The 20,490-nt window shown below is 40.7% G+C and overlaps 1 pseudogene; it reads left to right on the top strand.

Moving 5' to 3' along the window:
- Positions 1 to 16,029: 16,029 nt before the first annotated feature.
- Positions 16,030 to 16,878, top strand: LOC101843040 (annotated as a pseudogene).
- The last annotated feature ends 3,612 nt before the right edge of the window (positions 16,879 to 20,490 follow it).

Below are 20,490 nucleotides of genomic sequence, written 5' to 3'. Positions count from 1 at the left end.
CGATCAAGTAGGTTTCATCCCAGGGATGCAGGGATGGTTCAACATACGAAAATCCATCAACGTAATCCAACATATGAACAAGCTGAAAAACAAAAATCACATGATCATCTCACTAGATGCTGAAAAAGCCTTTGACAAAATCCAACACCCCTTCATGATAAAGGTCTTGGAGAGATCTGGGATAACAGGGGCATACTTAAACATAATAAAAGCTATATACAGTAACCCAACAGCCAACATCAAACTAAATGGACAGAAACTCAACGCAATTCCTCTAAAATCAGGAACAAAACAAGGCTGTCCACTCTCTCCATACCTTTTCAACATGGTACTTGAAGTTCTAGCTATTGCCATACGACAACAAAGGGGGATCAAGGGGATACAAATTGGGAAGGAAGAGGTCAAACTTTCACTGTTTGCAGACGATATGATAGTTTATATCAATGACCCAAAAAACTCTACCAGGGAACTCTTACAGCTGATTAACACCTTCAGCAAAGTGACAGGCTACAAGATCAACTCAAGAAATTCAGTAGCCCTACTATATACAGATGATAAAAGGGCTGAAAGAGAAATCAGAGAAACATCACCCTTTACAATTGCCACAACCAACATAAAATACCTTGGGGTAACGCTAACCAAACAAGTGAAAGACCTGTATCGTAAGAACTTTGAATCTCTAAAGAAAGAAATTAAAGAAGCCCTCAGAAATGGAAAGATCTCCCATGCTCTTGGATAGGTAGGATCAATGTAGTAAAAATGGCAATCCTGCCAAAAGCAATCTACAGATTCAATGCAATCCCCATTAAAATACCAGCACAATTCTTCACAGACCCTGAAAGAACAATAATCAATTTTGTATGGAAAAACAAAAGACCCAGGATAGCCAAAACAACCCTGTTCAACAAGGCAATGTCCGGAGGCATCACCATCCCTGACCTCAAGCTCTATTATAGAGCAATAGTCCTGAAAACAGCTTGGTATTGGCACAAAAATAGACAGGTAGACCAATGGAATCGAATTGAAAACCCGGGTATTAACCCACACATGTACGAACATCTGATCTTTGACAAAGAAGCTAAAAATATACAATGGAATAAAGAAAGCATCTTCAACAAATGGTGCTGGCATAATTGGAGACTGGCATGTAGAAGAATGCAGATCGATCCATGTTTATCGCCATGCACAAAACTTAAGTCCAAATGGATCAAAGACCTCAACATAAATCCAGCCACACTGAACCTCTTAGAAGAGAGAGTCGGTGGTACCCTTGAACGAATTGGTACAGGAGACAGCTTCCTGAACATAACACCAGTAGCACAGACAGTGAGATCAACAATTAATAAATGGGACCTACTGAAACTGAGAAGCTTCTGTAAGGCGAAGGACACAGTCAGCAAGACAAAAAAGGCAGCCCACAGAATGGGAAAAAAATATTCACTAATCCCACATCTGACAGAGGGTTGATCTCCAAAATTTACAAAGAACTCAAGAAGCAAGCCTCCAAAACACCAAAGGACCCTATTAAAAAGTGGGCTGCAGAACTAAATAGAGAATTTTCAATAGAGGAGTCTAAAATGGCTGAGAGGCACTTGAGAAAGTGCTCAACATCCTTAGCCATGCGGGAAATGCAAATCAAAACAACTCTGAGATACCATCTCACTCCTGTCAGAATGGCTAAAATCAAAAACACCAATGACAATTTATGCTGGAGAGGATGTGGTGAAAGGGGGACACTCCTCCATTGCTGGTGGGAGTGCCAACTGGTTCAGCCACTTTGGAAATCAGTATGGAGATTCCTCAGAAAAATGGGAATAAACCTATCACAAGACCCAGCAACTCCACTCTTAGGCATATATCCAAAAGATGCCCATTCATACAACAAAGATGTCTGTTCCACTATGTTCATAGCAGCTTTATTTTTAATAGCCAGAACTTGGAAGCAACCTAGATGTCCCTCACCCGAAGAGTGGATAGAGAAAATGTGGTACATCTACACAATGGAGTACTATTCAGCAGAAAAAAATAATGGAATCATGAGATTCGCAGGCAAATGGATGACACTAGATGAAACCATCCTGAGTGAGGTAACCCAGTCACAAAAAGAGAAACATGGTATGTACTCTCTCATATATGGATTTTAGACATAGATCTGGGGAGTGCCAGCCTACAATCCTATGGCCAGAGAGTCTGGGAAACAGAAACTTCATTTAGTGGCTGATCAAAGAAGAGGCAGACTCCCTTGGTTAAGTACTGAGCTGAACTCAAGAAAGCCAGTAACAGAGAGGGAGGACTGATGATCAAAGGGATTAAGACTGGGCTGGTTTAACCCCCAGAAACAGCTGACCAGACAAAGGTTAACTCTTGAATCCCAGGCATCAGCCTGGGAATCCAGCATGGGACTGATCAAGACACCCGAATCTGGGTGTCAGTGAGTTGGCCTAGGTAATCTATTGAGCCTTGGGCAGCAGATCAGTACCCATCCCAAGTATACACACGGACTTTGGACTCCCATAGAACAATGTGAGGTGCACTCTCACCCTGAACTCTTGGGGAAGGGTCTAGGCCCTGCCCTATATGAAATGACAGACTATGCGCACCCCCATGGAGGGCCTCAATCTCCCTGGGGAAATGAAGGGATAACGGGGGGGGGTTGGGGGGAGGGCACGGGAGGACGGGAGGGAATGGGAGAGGGACCTGGAACTGACTTGTGAAGCAACCTCGTTTCTTATCTAAATTTAAACTGGAAAATAAAATAAAATAAAATAAAAATAAAAATAAAAAAAAAGATGCAACAGTACTATTCCTGAGCATATATCCAGAAGCAAAGGTATTTTATTCCACTGTAGAAACAGACAAAATAATGAGATTTCTATGAAAATGAATGAATCTGGAATGAATATTAAGTGAAGTAAACCAGACTCAGTACACTCCATGCCCTGTTTTTGTTCATCTTATTATTTTTTCTCTCTGTCTCACTTAGGCAGTCAAATCAGAGAGACAAATATGTGAATATTTTGTATCTTTATATACCAGCAGAGCCATTTATTCTTTTATCTCTGGGGAAATTTTTTGGATTAAAATGCTGCCCCCAAAGTTAAGTAATATATCATTCTCCAATCATAACTTCATGAGTAATAAGATAGATCAAAATTTAGATAAGATTGACAGATAAATAGATGTATGTTTAGAAACAAACACTCTTTAGTGGTCAAGGCAGGAAAATAGTGATTTAGTATACAGACTTGTCAACATAACTAAAAGTTATCTAAAGATAAAACAGTAAGCATTTTGAATGAGTTATAAAGATTTATACATGGTGAAAAAAATCAAACATTTTGTTCAATAGAAAACCTGGGTTTATCATTTTAAGTTCTGTCTTCTGAATATTAATTAAATATAACTGGTCAGGGTGTGTTTGACTTGTTTAAACCTGTTCATCATGATAAAGATTTCAAGAATTAAAAATGGCTAGATGGGTGTAAGAAATGCAGATTCTTAAAATGTATGAATCTGATTGATCACAGTTTGGCTTATAGATGGTGATTGTATTCAAACATTTGCCTGTAATATTTCACCAGTTTTTATTTATTTATTTTGCACACACACACATACACAATATATAAATACAATGTTCTGAATCAACTTTTGTTTGTTTGATTGTTTGAATGTGGTTTAAGGTCTGGACATTGTGTTGGATAATCAGTGAGGAGGATCACATCTAGGAGATACTAGTTCTCCCTTCCCAGCAGTTATTAGTCATCTATAGTTATTTGTCTAGTGAGATTTCTCTCATGAATCAACTTTTCTGTTGATAATGCCATTGTTCTAACTTTGTTAATGTCACTATTTCTATGAAATACTGTTTCATACTAGACTTCCTGGACCTTTGGTTCTTACATTTATTCTGGCTCCTCTCCTGTTATGTTCTGTGAGTCATGTACGTAGAAGCTATGATGTAGATGTATATATTGGGATAGGGGTCCCAGGATCTGTGTATATTTGTATTGTCTCTATTTTCTGTAAGGAGAACCTTTTGGATCAGAGGTGATAGCAACCTGTCGGTATGAGGATAAAATTTAGAATGTATTAGGAATAACACTGCTCTAGCTTAGTGGCATCAGCAGATTCTTTTCCAAGACCTCAATAGCCCCAGAAAGTCAGCTAGGATTCTGATGAGAAGTCCTTAAGACCAATCAGAAATCTCTTGGTTACCATCATCATATGAGTTCTACTATTGTGCATTTAGGAATACCTTGCATGTTGGTCATTCTTGTGGTTCATAGATGCCACAGCTGGGCAGGATTACTAATATTTTTTCCTCTTTTGGAAGCTTATACTTTTATTTGTACTGTCATGGAAGCTGTAAAAAAATAGGCTTTCAGACTAGATTCAGCTAGAAATACCTGAGTTCTGTGTCTTAGGTAGAAGGGCTCCAGCAATAGGGTCTACATTCAACCTCTGAGAGGCAACCAGGTGTGAGGAGCCGCCCTCGCTATCGCTATTGCCGTTAGAAGATGGCGCTGACATCTGCTGTCAGTTGGAGTTAACCGTTAGAAGATGGCACTGACATCTGCTGTCAGTTGGAGTTAACCGTTTAAGCTGTGCCTCTCCCGTGGCGTCATCTGGGGTGATGTGCAAACCACCAATCCCGGCTCTACACGTCTCAATCGGAGCTCCTAGGCTTATATAAGGGGCTGGGTTTCTTAGCTTGGGGTCTCCCTCTAAGAAGCTGATCATCTATCTCTCAAGATGCATTAAAGCTTTACTGCAGAAGGATCCGAGTGTTCTGCGTCGTTCTTGCTGGCGAGACGGTAGCGCGGGACATCTGGTGCCGAAACCCGGGAACTCTTCAACATCGCCGGCGCCGCGGGAGACCCCTCGGAAGACGGGGCGGATTCAGAACTGCAGGGACGTAAGTTCAGAGAGGTATGCTTTATCCTGAATACCCCCTTTCTCGACTTTGGCCTTAGTTTGTCATCACCGTGGGATGGGTCAGTGGAGGCTTTGGTGCTAGTCCTGTTTGTCCTTCTCCTTCATCGTGGCTGGTGCTGACAGAACGGTGCTGTCAGTCTGGTGCTGTCAGTCTGGTGCTGTCAGTCTGGTGCTGTCAGTCTGGTGCTGTCAGTCTGGTGCTGTCAGTCTGGTAATGGAGTTGAGCGCCGTTTTTTAGATAAGCCGCTAGCGCGATGGGGTTGTCACAGTCAGTGGTTACTGCCCTACAGACTGTGCTAAAACAAAGAGATCTTAAAATTGCACCACGAACACTTCAAAATTTTGTGAAGGAGGTAGATAGAGTGGCACCATGGTATGCTTGTTCCGGGTCCCTCACTGTGGCCTCATGGAACAAGCTAGGTAAAGAATTAGACAGGAAGCATGCAGAAGGAGATCTCAGCTTAGGTACCAAAGCCATTTGGAAGCTAGTTAAAAACTGCTTGGAGGATGAGGCCTGTCACCCTGCTATAATAGAAAGTCAGGGAACCTTAGAGGAAGTTCAGGATAGCATGTCAGAAACTGAACGGAGTGAGAGAATGGGAGCTCGCAAAAGGAAAGACATGTCTAAGAAAAAAGGCCCTCCCCAAGAAGTTAAGAAAGGGGGAGAGAGAGAAGGGAGTGATCATTCACCCCCTATCAAATCTAAGAAAAAGAAAAAGCCAGAATCTAGTCTATACCCTACAGTAGAGCTAGAAGCCTTGGAGCTAGATAATTCCGATTCTGACACTCTGTATTCTAGCGAAGAAGGTGGTCTAGAGGAGGAGGTGGCACGGTATGAGGAAGAAAGATATCACCCTGATAGACACCGGCCACTGAAAACAAAAATGAATGTGAGGCCACCGCCTATAAATCCGGCGGGCTCACGCCCCTCAGCGCCTCCGCAGTATGAGCTTCGGCTGAATACTGGTACTGACTCCTTTTTACCTTTAGAGGAACGGAGAAAAATACAAATGGCTTTTCCAGTATTCGAGAATGCGGAAGGCGGAAGAGTACATACCCCCATAGATTACAATCAAATCAAAGAATTGGCCGAATCCGTTCGTAATTATGGGGTCAATGCTAACTTTACCACATTACAGGTGGAAAGGCTTGCTAATTTTGCCATGACTCCCACTGACTGGCAGACGACAGTGAAAGCAGTGCTTCCCAACATGGGACAATACATGGAATGGAAGGCTCTCTGGTATGATGCAGCCCAGGCACAAGCTAGAGTTAATGCCATGGCTGAAGATGAGAATCAGAGTCAGTGGACATTTGAAATGCTGACAGGTCAGGGTCAACATGCCCTTAATCAAACCAACTACATCTGGGGTATCTATGGTCAGGTGTCGGCCGCTGCTATTAAAGCATGGAAGGCCCTCACAAAAAAGGGGAGAGTCCAGTGGACACCTTACAAAGATTGTCCAAGGACCCCAAGAGCCATTTTCAGACTTTGTGGCCAGAATGACAGAGGCCGCCAGTCGCATCTTTGGTGATTCAGAACAAGCTATGCCCCTAATTGAGCAACTTGTCTATGAACAAGCAACCCAGGAATGTCGAGCGGCTATCGCCCCTCGCAAAAGCAAAGGTTTACAAGATTGGCTCAGAGTGTGCAGGGAGCTGGGGGGGACCCCTAACCAATGCAGGACTAGCTGCCGCCATTTTACAAACGCACAGGTATAGAGATTTATCTAATCGAAAAGCTTGTTTTAATTGTGGGAGAATGGGGCACCTTAAGAAAGATTGTCAAGCCCCTGAAAGAACAAGAGAACTGGAGCTTTGCCATCGTTGTGGTAAAGGTTATCATAGGGCTAGCGAATGCAGGTCAGTCCGGGATGTAAAAGGGAGGCTTCTGCCCCCTATTGAAGAACCCAAGGTACCCCAATCAAAAAACGGGTCACGGGGCCCATGGTCCCAGGGCCCTCAGAAATATGGGAACCAATTTCAGAAAAGCAATCAAGAGGAAGTAGAGGTTTCCGAGGAACCCCCGGAATGGACTTGCGTGCCGCCTCCGACTTCTTACTCATGCCCCAAATGAATGTTCAACCGGTCCCAGTCCATTCCCCTGGACCTTTGCCCCCTGCCACCATTGGGCTTATTCTGGGCCGTGGCTCCTTAACTTTACAGGGACTCATTATATATCCTGGAATTGTTGACCCGTATCATAAAGAGGAGATTCAAGTTCTCTGTTCTAGCCCTCGGGGTGTATTTTCTATAAAGCAGGGAGATAGAATTGCACAACTGGTGTTGCTGCCCTCCCTCGGGGATGGAGAAACCTACACTTTACAAAAAAGGGCTATGGGATCTTCTGGAAGTGATTCAGCCTATCTGGCTATACCCCTAAATGAGAGACCTACAATAAAATTGTTAATTAATGGAAAAGAATTTGAAGGGATAATGGATACGGGAGCAGACAAAAGCATTATTTCACTCCATTGGTGGCCGAAGTCTTGGCCCACTGTTGTTTCATCTCATTCTCTACAAGGTCTTGGATACCAGTCCTCTCCTGCCATCAGTGCCTCAGCCTTAACCTGGCGGAATGCTGAGGGAAAACAGGGATGTTTTACCCCCTATGTGTTGCCACTCCCTGTAAATTTATGGGGACGGGATGTGTTACAAGCCATGGGCATGACCCTAACTAATGAATACTCCCCCAGGCATCAGCCATTATGGCAAAGATGGGGTATACAAACAGTAGAGGCTTGGGTAGGCAAGAACAAGGCAGAATAAAACCCATTACGCAACACGGAAATCGGGGTAGAAAAGGACTGGGTTTTATTTAGGGGCCGTTGAGGCTTCACGACCCATACCGTGGAAAACAGAGGAGCCGTTATGGGTCTCTCAATGGCCTCTATCCTCTGAAAAATTAGAGGCTGTCACAAGATTAGTGCAAGAACAGGAACGGCTGGGGCATCTAGAGCCTTCTACCTCCCCATGGAATACACCAATTTTTGTTATTAAGAAGAAATCTGGGAAGTGGAGATTACTCCACGACCTGCGGGCCATTAACAATCAGATGCATCTTTTTGGCCCTGTTCAAAGAGGCCTTCCTTTGCTTTCTGCACTTCCTCAAGATTGGAAGCTTATTATTATAGATATTAAGGATTGTTTCTTCTCTATTCCACTTTACCCACGGGATAGACCAAGGTTTGCCTTCACTATCCCTTCTCTTAATCATATGGAACCAGACAAGAGATTTCAGTGGAAGGTACTGCCGCAAGGCATGGCCAATAGCCCAACAATATGTCAGCTGTATGTGCAGGAGGCTTTGGAGCCAATTAGGAAGCAATTTACATCTTTAATCGTTATCCATTATATGGAAGATATTCTTATTTGTCACAAAGAGTTAGATGTTTTACAAAAGGCTTTCCCCATGCTGGTGGCTGAATTAAAACAGTGGGGATTAGAGATTGCCTCAGAAAAGGTTCAAATTGCAGATACAGGCCTCTTTTTGGGCTCAATGATTACTCCCAAAAATATAGTTCCTCAGAAAATAGAAATTCGCAAAGACCACTTACAAACATTAAATGATTTTCAGAAACTTCTGGGAGATATAAATTGGTTGAGGCCCTTTTTAAAAATTCCATCTGCTGATCTAAAACCCCTCTTCGATCTCCTGGAGGGTGAGCCTCATATCTCCTCACCCAGAAAATTTACCCCTGCCGCCCACCGAGCCTTACAGATGGTGGAAGAGGCCTTACAGGAAGCACAATTACAACGTATTGAGGAGTCACTACCTTTTAATCTGTGTGTTTTTAAGACAGCTCAATTGCCAACTGCAGTCCTGTGGCAACATGGACCATTACTTTGGATTCATCCAAATGCTTCCCCTGCTAAGATTATTGACTGGTACCCTGATGCTGTTGCACAGCTCGCGCTTCGCGGAATAAAAGCAGCTGTTACACATTTTGGCAGGGATCCTGATTCCTTGATTGTGCCTTATACTGCTGCACAAGTTCAGACCTTGGCAGCCACATCTAGTGATTGGGCAGTTTTAGTTACTTCCTTTTCAGGACAAATTGATAATCATTTTCCAAAGCATCCAATTTTACAGTTTGCCCTAAACCAGGCTATAGTGTTTCCACAAGTGACAGCTAAAGACCCACTCCCAGATGGGACTGTGGTGTACACTGATGGATCAAAAACTGGTATGGGAGCTTATGTGGTCAAGGATAGGGTTATATCTAAACAATATAATGAAACTTCACCTCAAGTTGTAGAATGTCTGATAGTACTGGAGGTTCTTGAGGCTTTTCCAGGACCCCTCAATATTGTATCAGATTCCTCTTATGTGGTTAATGCAGTTAATCTCCTTGAGATAGCTGGAATAATAAGATCCTCCAGCAGAGTTGCTAACATCTTTCAAAAGATACAAGCTGCCTTGTTAAATAGGAGATTTCCTGTTTTCATTACCCATGTCCGAGCACATTCTGGACTCCCAGGTCCCATGTCCTTAGGGAATGACTTAGCGGACAAGGCTACAAAGCTGGTGGCCGCTGCCTTGTCTACCCATGCACAAGCAGCAAAAGAATTCCATCAGCGCTTTCATGTGACGGCTGAGACCTTGCGCCGTCGTTTTGCTCTATCCAGGAAAGAGGCTAGGGAAATTGTTACTCAATGCCAGAATTGCTGCGAATTCTTACCTACTCCCCACATGGGAATAAACCCACGTGGCATTAGACCATTGCAGATGTGGCAGATGGATGTTACTCATATTCCCTCTTTTGGAAGGCTTCAATATGTTCATGTTTCTGTTGACACCTGTTCTGGCGTAATGTTCGCCACGCCCCTAACAGGGGAAAAGGCCTCATATGTGATTCAACATTGCCTTGAGGCCTGGAGTGCTTGGGGAAAACCCAGAATTTTAAAAACAGACAATGGACCAGCATATACCTCTCAAAAATTCCGACAGTTTTGTCGGCAAATGGATGTTACCCATCTAACTGGCCTACCTTATAACCCTCAAGGACAGGGCATTGTGGAACGTGCCCATCGTACACTCAAATCATATCTGATTAAACAAAAGGGGAGTATTGAGGATGTTCTACCCTCGGTACCAAGAGTTGCTGTGTCCATGGCACTTTTTACCCTTAATTTCTTGAACTCTGATGCCCAAGGCCACACTGCGGCCGATCGCCACAGTTTAGAGCCTGATAGGCCAAAAGAAATGGTAAAATGGAAAGATGTCTTGACTGATCTCTGGAAAGGCCCGGATCCTATTCTTATAAGATCCAGGGGAGCTGTGTGTGTTTTTCCACAGGAGGAAGAAAACCCCCTGTGGATCCCTGAAAGACTCACTCGAAGAGCTCCTTCACAACTCCAGAATAAGAAGGATGGAGGCCAAGTGGGTGATGAAGACTCTCCTACTCGGGATGATGGTTCCTAGTATGATGGGAGAGTTACGGTGGGCCATCATGTCTACCTTCCCCCTACCGATGCCAGTGATGCATAATGCCCAGGAGTTCCCTAGATTTTTCACAACTAATAGAGAGTTGGGGCTTGCCTTTTTGCCTTTAGATCCTCAGATACAGAGTTTTCAGGATGAGAGAACCTTGTCATTAGTAGGAAGCTTGTGCTTTACTGTGATTTCTTCATTAAAGGACAATTTTATTCATATGGATCCAGAAAGATCTAATGCTAATCCTTTTGAATTAATGGAAGCTGTACTGATCTTTCTCCTATGATAGTGAGAAGGGACAGATTACTTTTGATTGGAAAGGGGCATTAGGCAACAGTCTGAGTGAGGGACAGAGCTATGGATCATCTGATTGGTCCTCCTCCAATGTTAAGTATACCCCTTTTAAGAGAACTAATTATTCAGCTGCCCTTTATTTGGGTTGTGAGTAATGATACCTTAGGTAAGAATCAGAAAGAAATAAATTGCTCTGCTTAGAATTGTTTTTATGCATTATGCTGGGATGCTATTAAGCACCCTTTTGCTTTGGTAATGCGCATGCCTCGATTTGTTCCAGTTCCTGTTGAGACGCCAAGTAATTTGAGTTTGTTTAGGGAAAAGCGAGATTTTTGGGATCTCTGCTATTATTGTGGGCCTGATAGCCACCGCCGCGGTTACTGCTTCGGTTACCGCCTCGGCCCTTGCACTTTCTGCCACTGTGCAGACAACTCAAACCATTAATGAACTATAGGCCACTGTGACCATGGTCCTAGATAAACAGGCCACTGCCAATTCTCAGATACAAGGAGGCCTGATGTTGGTAAACCAACAGATTAATTTGGTTCAGGAACAATTGGATATATTGTGGCAGATGGCCCAATTGGGATGTGAACAAAAGTTGCCTGGCCTTTGTGTCACTTCAGTACAATATGAGAATTTTACAAGAGCAGCTAACCTGTCACAAGCTCTGTCTCAACATTTATTACAGAATTGGACTTTTGAGTTTGAGCAGACACTCCGTGAGTTGAGAATGGCGATCCTGCAAGTGAATTCGACGCATCTGGATCTTTCTCTGATGGAAGGCCTCTCCTCCTGGATTTCATCTGCATTTTCTTATTTTAAGGAATGGGTGGGGGTAGGATCATTTAGCCTAGTTCTCTGCTGTGGAATAGTGTTGATGCTTTGGATGGTGTGTAAGCTCAGAGCCCAAACAAAAGAGACAAAGTGGTGGTGGCACAAGCACTTGCTGCCTTAGAACACGGAGCCTCCCCTGACATTTGGTTAACCATGTTAAAGCAATAGGTCGCTGGCCTCCCAGCTCTTGCACCCCACGAGGCTAGTCTCATTGCACGGGATAGAGTGGGTAGGCTTCAGCAGCCCAAGGAGTTGCAAGGCTAAGCACTGCACAGGAGAGGTCTGCGGTATAACGACTTTCTCCTGGGAGATAAGTCATCTTGCATGAAGGTTCTATGTCATGATCTCCTTCCCCCAGAAAAACGACATCGGGACTGGTCAGGGCTCCCTCTGGGGATAAGACCCTGGAGAGGAGCTTTGTACATGTTCCGAATTTGCACATGGGGATTTGACCTCTATCTCCACTCCAAAGTTGTGGGTGTCCTATTGCTTCAAAAATAAATGAATAGGGGGAGATGTGAGGAGCCGCCCTCGCTATCGCTATTGCCGTTAGAAGATGGCGCTGACATCTGCTGTCAGTTGGAGTTAACCGTTAGAAGATGGCGCTGACATCTGCTGTCAGTTGGAGTTAACCGTTAGAAGATGGCGCTGACATCTGCTGTCAGTTGGAGTTAACCGTTTAAGCTGTGCCTCTCCCGTGGCGTCATCTGGGGTGATGTGCAAACCACCAATCCCGGCTCTACACGTCTCACTCGGAGCTCCTAGGCTTATATAAGGGGCTGGGTTTCTTAGCTTGGGGTCTCCCTCTAAGAAGCTGATCATCTATCTCTCAAGATGCATTAAAGCTTTACTGCAGAAGGATCCGAGTGTTCTGCGTCGTTCTTGCTGGCGAGACGGTAGCGCGGGACAACCAGGGACAACAGCAATAGTCTGCATTGTGATAGTCTGACCCAACATTTGAAAGAGGTGTCTCATGGGTGGTTCACTGGAATTTTTTACTTTATGGTTCTTGTGGAGAACAGTACCAGCCCACATGGTATAATTGCCATAAAATGTGTGTACATTCATAAATTTACATACACTAGTTCATATTGTGTGTAATTTCAGGTAAATATTAAAAAATGGCTCTGTGAGGCATTATCATACAGCTTTATTGTTGTTTGCCCCTCCCCCCCTCCTTCTTCTGTTCTTACCTCCCTCCCTTCTCCCTATTTGGATCCCACCTCCACCTCATCTTTTGATTTCCTTAATTTGAGATTGTGGCAGGGGGCATGGAAATAATGTCATGGAAGAGTTGGAATGGACTGGAATTAAATAGAAGGGGAAATGTGATACAATTGTATTTTAGTGATGTAACATGTATTCTTCCGGCCAGCTGCCTGGGTCCCACTGCTGTCTCAGCCCCCAAGTAACACATGACACATTATATTAATTATGAAGCTGTTGGCAATTTAAATATGATTTCTTAATGGCTAGTTCTGAGTTAATTATTAACCCATAATTCCTATTATATATTTTTATAACATCTTATCTTACCAAGGCCGCAACCTCATGTGTGCTATCTTCCCAGGATCACATGGCAATCCTCCACCCTTGACTACATTTCCCAGAATCCTCTTCAACTCCTAGTCCCACCTATTTTGCTTCCCTATTGGCCAACAGTGCATTACTTATCGACCAATCAGACAAATATATACACAGAATGACTTACCCCATCATAGTGAAATACATTAAAATTAAAAAATAAATAAAAAATACTTTAAATTTAAAAAAGAGAAAAAATACATAAATTTGGGAGATAAAAGTGGTAGGTAAACAATTGTGTTTTGGCCTTTATCACAGAATTTTGTAGGTTGTTGAGTATTATTTCCAATGTCATCATTTGTGGTTTTGTAAGTTGTAAGTAAAATATGGGGCTAAGACTTGCAGAAAGATGGGTGAGTGTTCATTCCAAACTGTTATGAAAGCTTAGAGAAAGCATTGTGAGCAGTTAGGAAAATAGTCCTCATTATATTCAGATATTCAGTTATTCACAACATTTTCTTTAATGTTTGCAGACTTAGCCAGCCACCTTCCCAGTTCCTGAAGCTTCAGTCAGTTACAATGAATTGACAAATTTTTGCATGATGACTGTAAGTGAATTTTAAACCTTCAAAATACTTAGTAGACAACAGAAGAATGACATTGACTAGATTCTGTCACTTAAAAATAATAGCTTGCATTGTTCAAATACAATATTTGAAATATCTTGGAGAAAATGTAACAGACAGATGCTGCAATATTTTTAGCTTGTTTTCATGATTATTGAGGACCAAATTTTGCTTTACATGCAAAGATAACTTTCCTAGTTCTAAAAGCATTCTATGAAGATTAATAAATATAATAAAATATTGTTTCAAATAATAAAATATAAAGCTTATTTTATATTTTATATTATACTTAACATATTTTTCTCATAAATTTTTTGTTTTAAAAATTTTTTAAGATTTAATATTTATCATGTACCTAGTGTTCAGGCAGGAAGAAATGTTATTTAATCTAATAATATTAAATACCAAATATCATGTCTAGGATTTGACACTACTATTGCATTCTGGAACTTTGGTTGCCTGCATTGGGCTTACACGATACTGGCTCAGACAACAATCAGCTCTGTGCAGCAGAGCTGGTAATGAAGCTCTATCCCTTAGTGCTGAGCTCATGGATACCAAAAATGTCTGAGACAGGAGCTGAGATGGTCTTAAGTTTTGTACTCATTGGTGAGCTCTCAATACTTCATTGGGCACTTCAGAGCCATGGCCATACAGATGCTTTACTTAAACTTGGTAGATGATACACAAAACAAAACAAAAATCCAAGAAGGTGAGAAAATGAATTGTATAGATGACAGGAGGTAGTTGATAAGGACAGAGGGTGAACATAACTACTGCATATTTTCATGTGTGTGAAAATGAAACACAGCAAGTTTAATTAAAATCTCTGATAATTTTATGAAAATGTATGTTTTCTCATGTATAAATGAAAATTAAATGTCTGGAAAGAAGAGTTCTGCTCACTCCTGGGAGTAAGCCAAGTAAGCCATTGTTCTTAGGGAAGGTTTGCTTTCAGATTGTTAGTCACTTTTACTCACTGGCATTGACTCTAAATGTTCAGATTTTCAAAGCCCAACATACTTCTTTTAATGAAAAGCTTTTTAACAAAATTTTTTGCATGAACAGTGTATTTATGTAATTTCTATTCCAACCTCCCCTGTCCCCATCTTTCTCTCTCAAACTTATCTCTCTCTCTTTCTCATACACAAACACATATGCACATACTTCATACATAGAATACACATATATAAGCATACACATACTTGTATACATGCGTATATCCATACATATCCCACTGAGACCATTTAGTGTTGCTTATATGCATATAGGTCTGAACACTAGGGTTTGGATTACCTTTCAGAAGGTTCAATGCCTCACAAGACTGTTTCTCCGTCTCTTACCAGTCATTAATTATTTGAAACTCTTTATCAGGGGTAAAAGCTTTACGATATTTTCACCACCTGTTTGGCGTGTCAATTGGTGTTGTCATTGAACTCATCATGTTAGGCAAACAAAATTTGAGATTTTGTGTATTTAACAAGACACTATATCACAGCAAACTTCTCGATCTCCATTCTTACACTCTTTCATATTGTTATGTTCCCTGAGTCTCACAGGTATATATCATGTTACAGATTCATCAACTGGGGATGAATAACTTGCAGTCTGCATTTTGAACAATTGTGACTTCCTGTAATGGCCTCCATCTGCTAAAAATGAAGCTCCTTTGATGTGTAAAGAGAGTTTGAACCATGTCTGCAGTTGCATGGATAGGTATTTCAAATGCATTCAGAAATTGTACTGATTTAAGAAAGTGGCAGTAGCAGGTTATCCTCTAGGGTCTATTGCTAAGTCAGACATGAGTAATGGGTCAAGTTTATACTACCAGGTCAATACTGAGCAGTTCTTACGTCTAATTAGATAGCTGTTGGTTACCATCATGAAACCAGTTTCACTATTGCACTCTTGAGGACATCTTGCCATACTTGCAATTGTTGTGGATCATGTGTCTGTAGCTGGGTGGGACTATTGATTATTCTTCACCCTTTGCATATTCAATAACACTTTAGGGTATTATGAGATGTAGACTTCAGAGAGGAGATGTAAGCTTCAAGTAAAGACAATACTGTGAAGCCACTGAAATGCTCAAATGCTCAGGGCCAGTATTTAATACCATGCATTTTGAATTAAAAGGTAATGTTAATTAAGTATTAAATAAATAAAGTTTGGCTTCATATGTTTATGTAGGTTTAATTATTAAAAAGAGATTTAAATTATACGTAGCTAAAAGTTATGTCTATGCAGAAATTTGTAAATTTGAAGCAACAGTCACTGGAACAGACAAATATTTTTGTTTTCTTAAGAATTTGGGCGGAAGATGTGGCAGCAGGAAACCATTGCACAGTGGCTGTGGTCATGCTTACTTGACTCTCAAAGAAGTCAGAACTCTAACAGCCCCTCTGTCTTCTGCCTAAGAATCAGTGTGGTCACTGTAGTGGGAAATTTGGATGATCACACTGATCGGGCTAAGTTTACACCTGCACACAATTTCCTCAGCATTCTTTTCTTCATTGACTTTTCCCATGCCACAATCATTGCCTCCCAAACTGTGAACTTTAGTAAAGAACTTCCCCACTTACACTGGCTGCATGACTCAGCTCTATTTCTTTCTATTTGTTTTGTTGGCTGCAATGGCTTATGACTACTATGTTGCCATCTGTAACTTCTTTTTTTTTACAACACACGGATGTCCTTTTAGTTTGACAGTTCCCTGATTTCAAGTGTGTATGTTATTGGTGTGGTTTGTGCATCGACTCACACAGGCTTCATGATCAGAGTTCTGTTCTGTAACTTAGATGTGATCAACCACTATTTCTGTGATCTTCTTCCCCTCCTGAAGCTTGTATGCTCTAATATCTATATCAATGGATTGTTGATTTTATTTTTTGGTGCATTGAACATCTTTGTCCTAATTCTCACCATTATTACTTCCCACCTCCATCATTCATTCCACAGAATACCGATTCAAAGCCTTCAGTACATGGAGTTCCCACATCTCTACTGATGCTATCTTCTTTGGTTCTCCTGTATTCCTGTACTTACAGCCATTATCTGTGAGTTCAACTGGTCAAGGGAAAGTGTTCTGTGTGTTTTATACTACTGTTGTCCCCATGCTGAATCCTAGATCTACAGCCTGATAAATAAAGATGTCAGAATTTCCCTGAAGAAAATACTAGAAAGAAAATAATTCAAGTACAAGATTTATTAATTAGAATAAACTCATCAACTGATATATGATGTAATTGTTATTATTCATTTTAATCCATTTCTCTGTATTTTCATCATGTATGTAAGCAGGGTTTTCCTCTCCCAGCAGCCACTTCCCAAGTAACCACCATGGAGACTTAATATTACTTACGAATGATTGGTCAATAACTCAGGCTTGTTTCTATTTAACTCTTAGTTACATTGACCCTAATTTCTTATCTATGCTTTGCCTTTGTAAGTACTTTTTCTCAGTATGAGTGCTCATCTTCTGCTTCCTCTGTGTCTGGCTGGGACTTCTGACTCTGCCTTTCTCCTCCCAGAATCCTCAGTTTGATTGCCCTGCCTACATTTTTTGCCTGGCTATTGACCATTCAGGGTTTTATTAAATTATAGTAACAAAACTTTACTGTGTAAAAAGGATTATTGCACAATACATGTATTCAGACAGTTTGCTATATTTCATTTCTATAATCATTCATTACTATTTTCTATATAAAATTTTCGCTTATACATCATAGAGACAAAAGTAAAAGAAATGCTGAGGTTGACATCAACCTATTTACCATATAATGTCAACCCCAATCAACTTTGTTTCTCTCTGACTGTAAAGATGAGTTAATTTTTTTTCTTATTCATCAATATACAGGACATGTTTCTAAACCTTCGCCAATTCTCTCTTATGCAAAAGAGCATGAAACTTAGAACTATGATGCTTGTGATTTCTAGTTTTGCGGATACCCTGGGAAATCCACTTTCTGGCCTATTCTTTAATGGATATTATTTGCCTTCCTTTAGTATGTCATTTTAGATACCTGATTGCCATTTTTAATTCTATGTTACAGACACTTCAGTGTGCTGTGCTTGTGTCTGATCCAGTATCCTCATGGCTTATCCACTGATTATTTAGTATATACTTCCATGTTTTAGCCAAACTTAAGACTAAGACATCCTTGCAGAACTTTCTATATTTGTGACTTATTTGTTGAGTTCCTAGAACAATACTCAAAATTTTTTCATCCTTAATAATTTTCTTATTCCTCTTATGAAATATTTAAGGGAAGCTTCCGACTTTCATACTGTCTATATTCATCAATAGTTCGCTATCATTTCAAGGAGCTACATCTATTTTTTTTTCCTTCTGTCTCCTGAAGTGGACCATGCAAGAAAATTCCAGAAATTACCTTAGTATAAAATATGTGTTCACTCTTTTTTTAATTTTTTATTTTAATTTTAAATAGCTTGTTTTACATGTCAATCCCAGTTCCCTCTCCCTCCCTTCCTCCCGCACTCACCATGCCCCCCAGACTCCCACCCTATTGCCAGTTCCTTCCACATAGGGGATATCTAGAGTCTGTCATTTCACTCAGGGTAGGCAAAACCAGCAGAGACAGCTGATCTGAACAGGGGAGAGCTCTTGGACCCCAGACCGACAGCGGAGAGGCCAGCATGGGACTGATATTGACCCCCCCCCAAATGTGAGTGTCAGTGAAAAGGCCTGGGAAACCTATGGGACCCTTAGCAGTGGATCAGTGTCTATCCCTGGAATACAAACAGTCATCGTGTGCCCATAGCACAAAGAGGGATGCGCTCTCAGCCTGGACTCTTAGGGGAGTGCCTGGACCCTACCCTGAGCTACATCTATTTTTAAGCTTAATTTAATTCAGTACTTTTTTGTCAAACTTCAACTTTCAATATAAAAGTTTACATAATGGTAAATGATATAGTAATAAAATGTGTTGATTCAATCAGTCTGTGCAGATATTCTGTTCTAACTTATCTTGTCATCTCTCATCACACTGCAGCTTCTATTACTTTTCCCTCTGTGTGGTTACTCCTACAAGAGGCCTTCTTATCAGGACAGATAGCTATTAAAAAGGTACATATGCTGTTTAGCTCTATAAACATTCAGATAGTGACATTGCTTCCCTCTTCTCTGAAAAAAAAGTCAGCTGTCCACCCTTCTGGACAGAGAAGTGATAGTTGAATTTAAGTTGTTTTTTAAATGTACTTTGGTGGGCAGAAAGCACTCCAGATTGCTAAAGTATATTTTTCATAAGTACTTTCAAAAAGTATATATCAAAAATAAGCTTGGTTTTCTTCTCAAAATCAAATTCCAGTTTGGCAAGATAAATGATTCTTGTTTCATCCTTGAAAGACTTCTTCTTGCAGAATTTTTATGACCCTCAACCACTGACTTGCATTTACAGTGTCAGATGACAAGTCAGTTGTCAGTCTGTTTCTGACCCTCTGTAGGTTATTTCTTTTTTTGTCTCTGGACACTTTCAGGAATTTCTGTTTGTCACCAGAACTGGAAAATTTAACCAAGATGTATCTAGGTGTGAGTCTGTGTTCTCCTACTGCATTAGGGTTTTAATGAACACTGACAATCTCAAGACTCTAGTCAGACTCAGCAAAGTTTTCTTCAATTATTTCCTTAGGAGTCTCCTCTGTTTCATTCTTTTGTTTTTCTTTTTTCTAGAATTCCTATAACTTGAATGTTGGAGCTACACAATCTGTCTCTTCTAATCAAGGTTTAATTTAGCTGAACAACACAATGACTCCATATAGGAGAGTCTGAGAGTAGGGCATATTCTGGGTACATGGATTCACTACTGTCACCAAAACCTACAAATTACTTTGACTTTGAATTATTATTTTTAAATATGTATATATATGTATGTATATTTGTATATTTGAAACAATTGTAACAAATCTGGAGCAAGTGTGTACAGGCTGTGGTCCCTTCTTGAATCATCTGCAAAGCAGTAATGGCAAGATCTACTTGGTAAGCTGGTAAGTCCTACCTTCCAAAGATAGTGTTTCAGTTGAGGTCTGCTATTATTTGTGTGGAGAAGAGGTAACATTCATGGCTTTCAGTTCTCGAGAAACATCTGTTACTTCACAGCCATTCTTTAATCTTCTCATTGGAAACCTAAATACCCCAGCATTCTCAGCTCTGGTAAACATTCATTAAACCTAAAGTAAGTTGGATGTGTTCAAATATTCAGAGTTGTCTTTACTGTTATCATGACATTGCTATATTAGTCAACTTTTATATTATTGCATATAAGTAACACAGAGAATTATTCTCATTAGAATTAAAATCTACTTTAAGTTTTAGGTTAAAGTCTCAGTTACATTGTGCCAAATGTATCAGATAGAAGGTAAATTGCTGTAAGGCATTTGACAGCATATCTAAATATTACTTATGAATGTAGCTATTTCAGAGTTCATGAGAAACGTATTGATTCTTTTTTGACTTAATAGACAAAATCATATAAATATAAATGGAGACATACCCTATAAAGTCAAACTTAAAAATAAAGTCATAATATGAATTTAACTTTATTTCCTTGGTTAAAAAAATCCAACTGCAATGTTGTCTACTTTTAATACCATGACTAGAGAATACACTCCATGTTTTAAATCGTAGCAAGCACCTCCTACCCCTGTTGTGCATGTCATGAACTACACAGAGGAAGTGGTTTGTGCTAAACTGTATCCCGTGATTTCCAAAGTACAGCAACCCATTATTTGGGGATCTCTCCATCTCATATATGTCACCACAAGGATCCATGGGAGGTGGTGGCATGTCAGGAAGACCTCAGTGTGTATCAGGAAACCTAT

Source organism: Mesocricetus auratus, unplaced genomic scaffold (genome assembly GCF_017639785.1).
Source record: "Mesocricetus auratus isolate SY011 unplaced genomic scaffold, BCM_Maur_2.0 Super-Scaffold_100022, whole genome shotgun sequence".
Lineage (NCBI taxonomy): Eukaryota > Metazoa > Chordata > Mammalia > Rodentia > Cricetidae > Mesocricetus > Mesocricetus auratus.
Note: the sequence above shows the minus strand (reverse complement) of the source record. Positions and strands in the feature narration are given on the sequence as shown.